We start from the raw sequence: 8,674 nt of genomic DNA, 5'->3' as shown, positions 1-8,674 counted from the left end.
GGTGACAATATTGTCATAGCGACTATATTGTCATAATGACTATAATCTCAGAGTGGCTATATTGCCATGGTCACTACTTTATCATGATATTTATGTCATAGTGACTGTATTTTCATGGCAGATTTTTAATGGTGTATAAAATTTTGTCCCTGAGGTTATACCATAATAGAGGCGAAATTTTTCTTTTTCATTAAATGATCAAGTGACTACATTGTCATGATATGCTATATTGTTATGGTTTCAGTACTATCGTGCTGAATATTTTTTTATTGTGGCTATATAGTAATGGAAGCCATTGTGGCAGGGTGACTATATTTTCATGGTAGGATCATTTTAAAATGACTATTATATAACATTTTTGAGTATATTGTCATCGTGATTGTGTTGCCATAATATCTATATTGTCATTTAACTTGTTGAATTAGTGGCAATATTGTCTTAGAGACTGTATTTTGATGTTTTCTATATAGTCATGGTAGTTGTATTGTCATCATGACTATAAGGACATGGTGACTATATTGCCATTAAGAATACATTGCTAAGGTAATCATATTGCCATAATGGCTATATTGTTTTGTTACCATATTGATATGATGGCTATATTGTTTAGTTACTATATTGCCATGATGGCTATGTGTCTTTTTTTTATTTCAAGGAGGTTGCTGTCTTTAATGTTACCTATATTGTCAGAGTAGTATATTATCAAGTTAGGTATATCGTTGTGATAAGTATTTTTCTGTTGATATATTGCCATGATGGCTATACTAACATTTTGGAGATATTGGCATCGTGATATATCGTCTTAGCAGCTAAACTCTTCTTGTGGCTATCTTTTTGGTATTTTCTATCTTGAATATTTTGTCATAGCAGCTACATTATCAACGTTACTATATTTTCATGGTAGCTATATTGTCATGGTGACGATATTTGCACGGTGGCTGTATTGTAATTCTCAATACAATGCTCGCTACATTATCTTGTTCGCTATAACATGTTGATGGCTATATTGCTATGATTAATTTTGTCGTTGGGGATATATTTGTCACTACCTAGAATATTATGATTTTATGATCATGAAAACAATGTATTCATGGCGGCTTCTTTGGTATTGTAAGTGTATGTGTATTATATCATATCATGTCATTTATACTGTCAGGGTTTTTATACTGTGATATTGTTTATGTCAACCTACTGATTATATGATCATGATTGGTCTATGATTATGGTAACTATATTATAATGCCGATGATATTTCATTATGATAATTTGGCATGTTGACTAAAATTTCATGACATCTATAATGTTTTGGCAGGTACACTTTCATGATTGTTATATTGTTTTATGGTCTATACTGTCAAGGTGTCTATATTATAATAATATATCCTGTCTTGGTCGCTATTTTGTCATAGAGACTTTTGTCCTGCCGGCTATATGTTTCTATGATTCAAAAGCGACTATTTGTCACAGTATCTACATTGTCATGCAGTTATACTGCCATAGTGAATATGATTTGTATATTTCATTTTTCTTCTTTGACTGTATTGTCACACCAGTTATATGATCACTGTGGCTATATTGTTATAGTGAATAAATTGCCGTTATGACTATATTATCATAATGGCCAGATTATCATGGCAGACACGTTGACATGGGGGCTATATTTTCTTGATACTTATAGAGTCACTGTAAGTTTATTATCAAGGTGAGTAATGACATGGTGATGATTTTTATCGTGACATTATTATCATGGTGGCTGAAATATGATGGTGGCTATATTCTCGTTTGCTGTATTTTCAATTTTGCTCTTTTGTGAATATGGCTTTGTTGTCAGTGTAGCTATAGTGTCATGGGGAACATATTTTCATAGTGACAGTATTTTCATTATGACCATACCGACATTTTGGTTATCTTGTCATTTTAGTTACATTGCTATAATGTATATATCGTCACCTTAGCTGTATTGGCAAGGTGATCTTTTTATAGATTATATATTGTCATTATTTAACTCTTGCATACTTTGTAATAAGAGAAATATTATCATTATAATTATATTTTTATAGTGACAATATTGTCATAGCGACTATATTATCATTATGACTATAATGTCACAGTGGCTATATTGCCAAGATAAGTATATTGTCATGGTGAACTTCTTATCATGATTTTTATAATGTCATAATGACTGTATTTCCGTAGAAGCTTTTTTAATGGTGTTGATATTGCCCTTGAGGATACACCATTATAGAAGAGAAATTGTCATTTTGATTAAATTATCAGCAGGCCACATTGCCATGATATGCTATACTGTTATGGTTTTAGTATTGTCATGGTAAATCTATTATTACTGTTTCTACATTGCAATGGAAACCAAAATGGTAGCTGGCTATATTTTCATGGTAGGATAATTTTATCATGGCGATTATATTGCATTTCTGAGTATATTGTCATGGTGAAGACATTGGCATGGTGGTTGTAGTCGTACTTTCAATATAATGCCATCCTGGCTACATTATCTTGGTCGCTGTATCAACTTGATGGCTATATTGTTTTGTTACCATATTGATATGATGGCTATATTGTTTTGTTACCATATTGATATGATGGCTATATTGTTATGGTTAATTTTGTCTTTCGGGATATATTTTGTAATTAGTGACAATACTGTTGTGATTATATGATCATGATTGGTCTATGATTATGGTAACTATATTACTATAGTGGCTGTATTGTGAAATCCCTATATCGCCATGATGGCTATTTGTCATTTTTGTTATATAACAAGGAGGTGACAGTCTTTTCATGTTGGCAATATTGTCAGAATAGCTATATTTTCGTCGCGTATTGGGTATATATATTTCTTTCCTGGCTGTATATTACCATGATGGCAATAATAACATTTTGGCGATATTGGCATAGCGATATAGTGTTTTAGCAGCTAAACTCTTGTTGTGGATATTTTTCAATTGTATATTTTATCATTGTAGCTACATAGTCAAGGTTACTATATTTTCATGGTAGCTACATTGTCATGGTGAAGACATTGGCATGGTGGTTGTAGTCGTACTTTCAATATAATGCCATCCTGGCTACATTATCTTGGTCGCTGTATCAACTTGATGGCTATATTGTTATGGTTAATTTTGTCTTTCGGGATATATTTTGTAATTAGTGACAATACTGTTGTGATTATATGATCATGGTAGCTTTATTGTCATAGTGAATAGATTGTCGTCGTGACTATATTTTTATAATGGATAAATTGTCATAGCAAATATCTTGACATGGGGGCTATATTTTCATGGTAGGATAATTTTATCATGGCGATTATATTGCATTTCTGAGTATATTGTCATGGTGACTATGTTGCCATAATATCTATATTGTCATTTAACTTGTTGAATTAGTGGCAATATTGTCTTAGAGACTGTATTTTGATGTTTTCTATATAGTCATGGTAGTTGTATTGTCATCATGACTATAAGGACATGGTGACTATATTGCCATTAAGAATACATTGCTAAGGTAATCATATTGCCATAATGGCTATATTGTTTTGTTACCATATTGATATGATGGCTATATTGTTTTGTTACCATATTGATATGATGGCTATATTGTTTTGTTACCATATTGATATGATGGCTATATTGTTTTGTTACCATATTGATATGATGGCTATATTGTTTTGTTACCATATTGATATGATGGCTATATTGTTTTGTTACCATATTGATATGATGGCTATATTGTTTTGTTACCATATTGATATGATGGCTATATTGTTTTGTTACCATATTGATATGATGGCTATATTGTTTAGTTACTATATTGCCATGATGGCTATACTAACATTTTGGAGATATTGGCATCGTGATATATCGTCTTAGCAGCTAAACTCTTCTTGTGGCTATCTTTTTGGTATTTTCTATCTTGAATATTTTGTCATAGCAGCTACATTATCAACGTTACTATATTTTCATGGTAGCTATATTGTCATGGTGACTATGTTGCCATAATATCTATATTGTCAGGAGGTTATATTGCCATTGTGAATATAAGTTGAATGTTTCTATATTTTTGCTTTGATTATATTGTCATATTATTTATATGATCATGGTAGCTTTATTGTCATAGTGAATAGATTGTCGTCGTGACTATATTTTTATAATGGATAAATTGTCATAGCAAATATCTTGACATGGGGGCTATATTTTCTTGATACTTATAGAGTCACTGTAAGTTTATTATCAAGGTGAGTAATGACATGGTGATGATTTTTATCGTGACATTATTATCATGGTGGCTGAAATATGATGGTGGCTATATTGTAGTTTGCTGTATTTTAATTCTACGCTTTTGTGTAGATAGCTTTACTGTCAGTGTACCTATAGTGTCATGGAGAATACATTTTCATAGTGGAATTATTGTCATTATGAACATACTGTCGTTTTGGCCATCTACTTATTTTGGTTACATTTCTATCTTATATATATCATCACCTTGGCTATATTAGCAACGTGATCTTTTTTCTACGGTTGCTATATTTCAATTTTTTTAATGATGCATTTTTTGTCGTAAGTTATACATTATCATGATAACTATAACATTTGGGTAACTATATATTAGCATTTTGACTATATTGTTATTATGACAATGATATCATGTTGGACATCTTGCCAAAGTAACTTTATTGTCATGGTATCTATTTCATCATGATGGTTATAATGTCATAGTGACTACATTTTCACGGTAGCTTTTATATTGGTGTTGGGTTTGCCCTTCAGGATGTATCATTATAAAACGAGATTCTTATTTTGATTAAATCATTAGGGGACTACATTGTCGTGACATGCTATATTGTTATAGTTTCAGGAATGTCATTGTATATGTATTATTATGTTGGCTACATTCCAATGGAAGCCATAGTGGCAAAGTGGCTATATTTTCATAATATAATCACTTTGTTATGTCGATTATATTCCACTTCTGTGTATATTGTCATGGTGACTACATTTTCACGGTAGCTTTTATATTGGTGTTGGGTTTGCCCTTCAGGATGTATCATTATAAAACGAGATTCTTATTTTGATTAAATCATTAGGGGACTACATTGTCGTGACATGCTATATTGTTATAGTTTCAGGAATGTCATTGTATATGTATTATTATGTTGGCTACATTCCAATGGAAGCCATAGTGGCAAAGTGGCTATATTTTCATGGTAGGATAATTTTATCATGGCGATTATATTGCATTTCTGAGTATATTGTCATGGTGACTATGTTGCCATAATATCTCTATTGTCATATAATTTGTCAAGTTGATGGCAATATTGTCAGAATAGCTATATTTTCGTCGCGTATTGGGTATATATATTTCTTTCCTGGCTGTATATTACCATGATGGCAATATAGTTACCATATGAATGTAATCTTAACGACAGTATAGCCATCATGGCAATATACCAAAAGGAAAAAAAATACCCACCACAATAGGATAACTAACTTAACAATATAGCTACTCTGACAAAAAGCCATGATGGCAATATAGTTACCATATGAATGTAATCTTAACGACAGTATAGCCATCATGGCAATATACCAAAAGGAAAAAAAATACCCACCACAATAGGATAACTAACTTAACAATATAGCTACTCTGACAAAAAGCCATGATGGCAATATAGTTACCATATGAATGTAATCTTAACGACAGTATAGCCATCATGGCAATATACCAAAAGGAAAAAAAATACCCACCACAATAGGATAACTAACTTAACAATATAGCTACTCTGACAAAAAGCCATGATGGCAATATAGTTACCATATGAATGTAATCTTAACGACAGTATAGCCATCATGGCAATATACCAAAAGGAAAAAAAATACCCACCACAATAGGATAACTAACTTAACAATATAGCTACTCTGACAAAAAGCCATGTGGCAATAATTACCATATGAATTAATCTTTAAAGACAGTATAGCATCATGACCATAGATCACGATGAAAGACAACCATGATGACCATACAGGTAAATGCAAAACAGTCCTATGACAAAATTGCTAACAAATTTTAAAAAATCAAATGACAAAATAAAATTATGGCAACACGTCACCCTGACAATTATTTTAAAAATACAATAGAATACAAAAAACAAAATGATGAAACCATGAAAATAAAGCCAGGTTGCCACTTGGCTTCCATTGTAATTTTGCCCCATAAATAATTATCATGACAGTACAAACCCATACAAAATCATTCATGCAATTTAATTCACAAAATTTAAAAAAGAAATTTTTGTTTTTAAAAATATATCCAAGGGAAAAACACCATTAAAAAAGCTACAATAAAATTGTCACATGTAGTTTTCTTGAATATAGCCACTAAAAGTTGTTTTTCATAAACAATTAAACACCATGACAATTTACTGGACTTTAATGATAAAATTATCAAAAAAATGTAACCTGAAAAAGTATACATATTAAAAAAAATACAAATGCAACTATAAAGAGATCACCTGCCAATGTAGCCAGGGGACGATATGTAATTTTTTGCAAATTAACCAAAAGAGCAGAAGCCAAAATACGATATGTTCATAATGACAATACTGCTACTACGAAATTTTCCCCATGACACTATAGCTACAAAAGACAATAAAGCAATTTACAAAAGAGTAACATTGAAAATACAGGAAACGGGCAATATAGCCACCATGACAATGCACTATCGTGACATAATGTCACGATATAATCAATCGCCAGGTACAGAGTCACCTTTATAGTAAATCTTTCAATTTCCCCTTTAAAGAAAAAACCATGAAAATATAGCCCCCCTTAACATATTTCCTATGACAATTTGCCATTATGATAAAATATCGACGACAAGATATCCCCTAGACAAAAAACCCATGAATATAACGAAAAGACAATATAATTTCAGGTATGTATGTCCAACAATATAGAAATTCGGGAACACGTAACCATGAGAAATACTCACAAATACAATAAAATCTCATAACAAAATATCCAACCATGAAAATATTTACCCTCCACATGACTTTAATTGTAAGAACCCAAACAAATATACAAACATAAAAAACTAAAAAAAAAATCCTTTTCATGGAATAAAACACATAAATTTTAAAAAAAGGAAATTTTCTTTTTATAATATATCTAAAAGGGCAAAATCAACACCATTAAATATCTACAATGAAAATGCAGTCCAAACTTCATTAAACCATATCATGAAATAGTCACCAGAAAAAAAGTTATTTTACAATATAGCCACTAAGAGTTATAGTCATATTGCAACATTGCAAAAAAAACAATAATTCACCTTAATAGTAAAGTTATCACGATAATGTTCGCTTATGAAAAAAATCTTTCTAAAAAAAATGACAAATGGGCAAAAAAGAGATCAACCTTGACAAATAGCCCAAGTGACGATATGTAAAATTTTTTGCAAATAACCAAAATGAGTAGATACCAAAAATGAGGGTATTCCAAATAAAAACTGCTTATGAAAATAACCCCCAGACACATACCCAAAATGAAAAATGATCCTTAAAAAAAACAGAAAAAAAAAGACAAATTTCAAAAAAAGAAAAACCTTGACAAAAAAGGGTACGAATAAAATCTTTGCAATAAAAACCAAAAATGGGGGTTCCAAAAATGACTATTCCCATAAGCAAAAACCTTTAAAAAGGGGCAAAAAATACCCCGTTTCCCCCTATAAAAAATGACAATAAAGCAACTTCAAAAAAGAAAATTAAAATAAGGAAACCAAATACCACCATAAATAACCCATAAAAAAAATTTCAGGAAAATTTTTGACAAAAAACTCAAAAAATAACTTCCATTCAACATACTTCCAGACAATTTAGCCATATAAAAAATAGAAACACCCAAATTTTATATAACTATACCCAACAAAAAAATGAAGCAAACACAAGCAAAAATAAGAATTAAAAATCATAATTCATTTGGCAATATAACAACCTGATAATATTTGACGGGACAAAAAAACTCACGGAAACCAAATATACCCCAGAAATTATTGTCATACTAAATACGATAAGACAATTTTTTTGAATATTTTTATCATGAATATGTTAAAAAAAAAAAAATTGTAGGTTTAATGACAAAAAATAAACCCCAACAAAAATTAACCATACAAAAAGCCCGAATAAAATATACGACCAAGATAATGTAGTTAGGGTCATTATATTGAAAAAAAAAAACGCCACAAGGCAAACTCAACCCTGCAATACTACCTCCCGGGAAAATATGTAACATTTACAAAGTACACTAGAAATAAAATCCCATGGAAAAATCCACAATAACATTTATTTGCTAAAAACACTATATCACCTCCAATACGCCAAAATGTTAGTCTAGCATTAAAGGAATATACCACCAAAAAAGAAATAAACACCACAAAGATAAGCTAACTTAACAATAAGCAAACCCCCGAAATAAATTTCAAAAGAAAAACAGTCACCCCTCCTTTAAATAAACAAAAATGAAAAAAAGTAAGGCAAAGTACCCCTTTAATTAGTCACCATGGCAATATAGTTACCATAACCATTAACATAAATGGAATAAAAACCAACATGACTAAAATTTGTCAAATACATCAACCACATGGAATACAACAAAAAATGACATTA

Source organism: Panulirus ornatus, chromosome 55, assembly GCF_036320965.1.
Source record: "Panulirus ornatus isolate Po-2019 chromosome 55, ASM3632096v1, whole genome shotgun sequence".
NCBI lineage: Eukaryota > Metazoa > Arthropoda > Malacostraca > Decapoda > Palinuridae > Panulirus > Panulirus ornatus.
The sequence above is the reverse complement of the archived record's forward strand: the minus strand, read 5'-3'. Positions refer to the sequence as shown.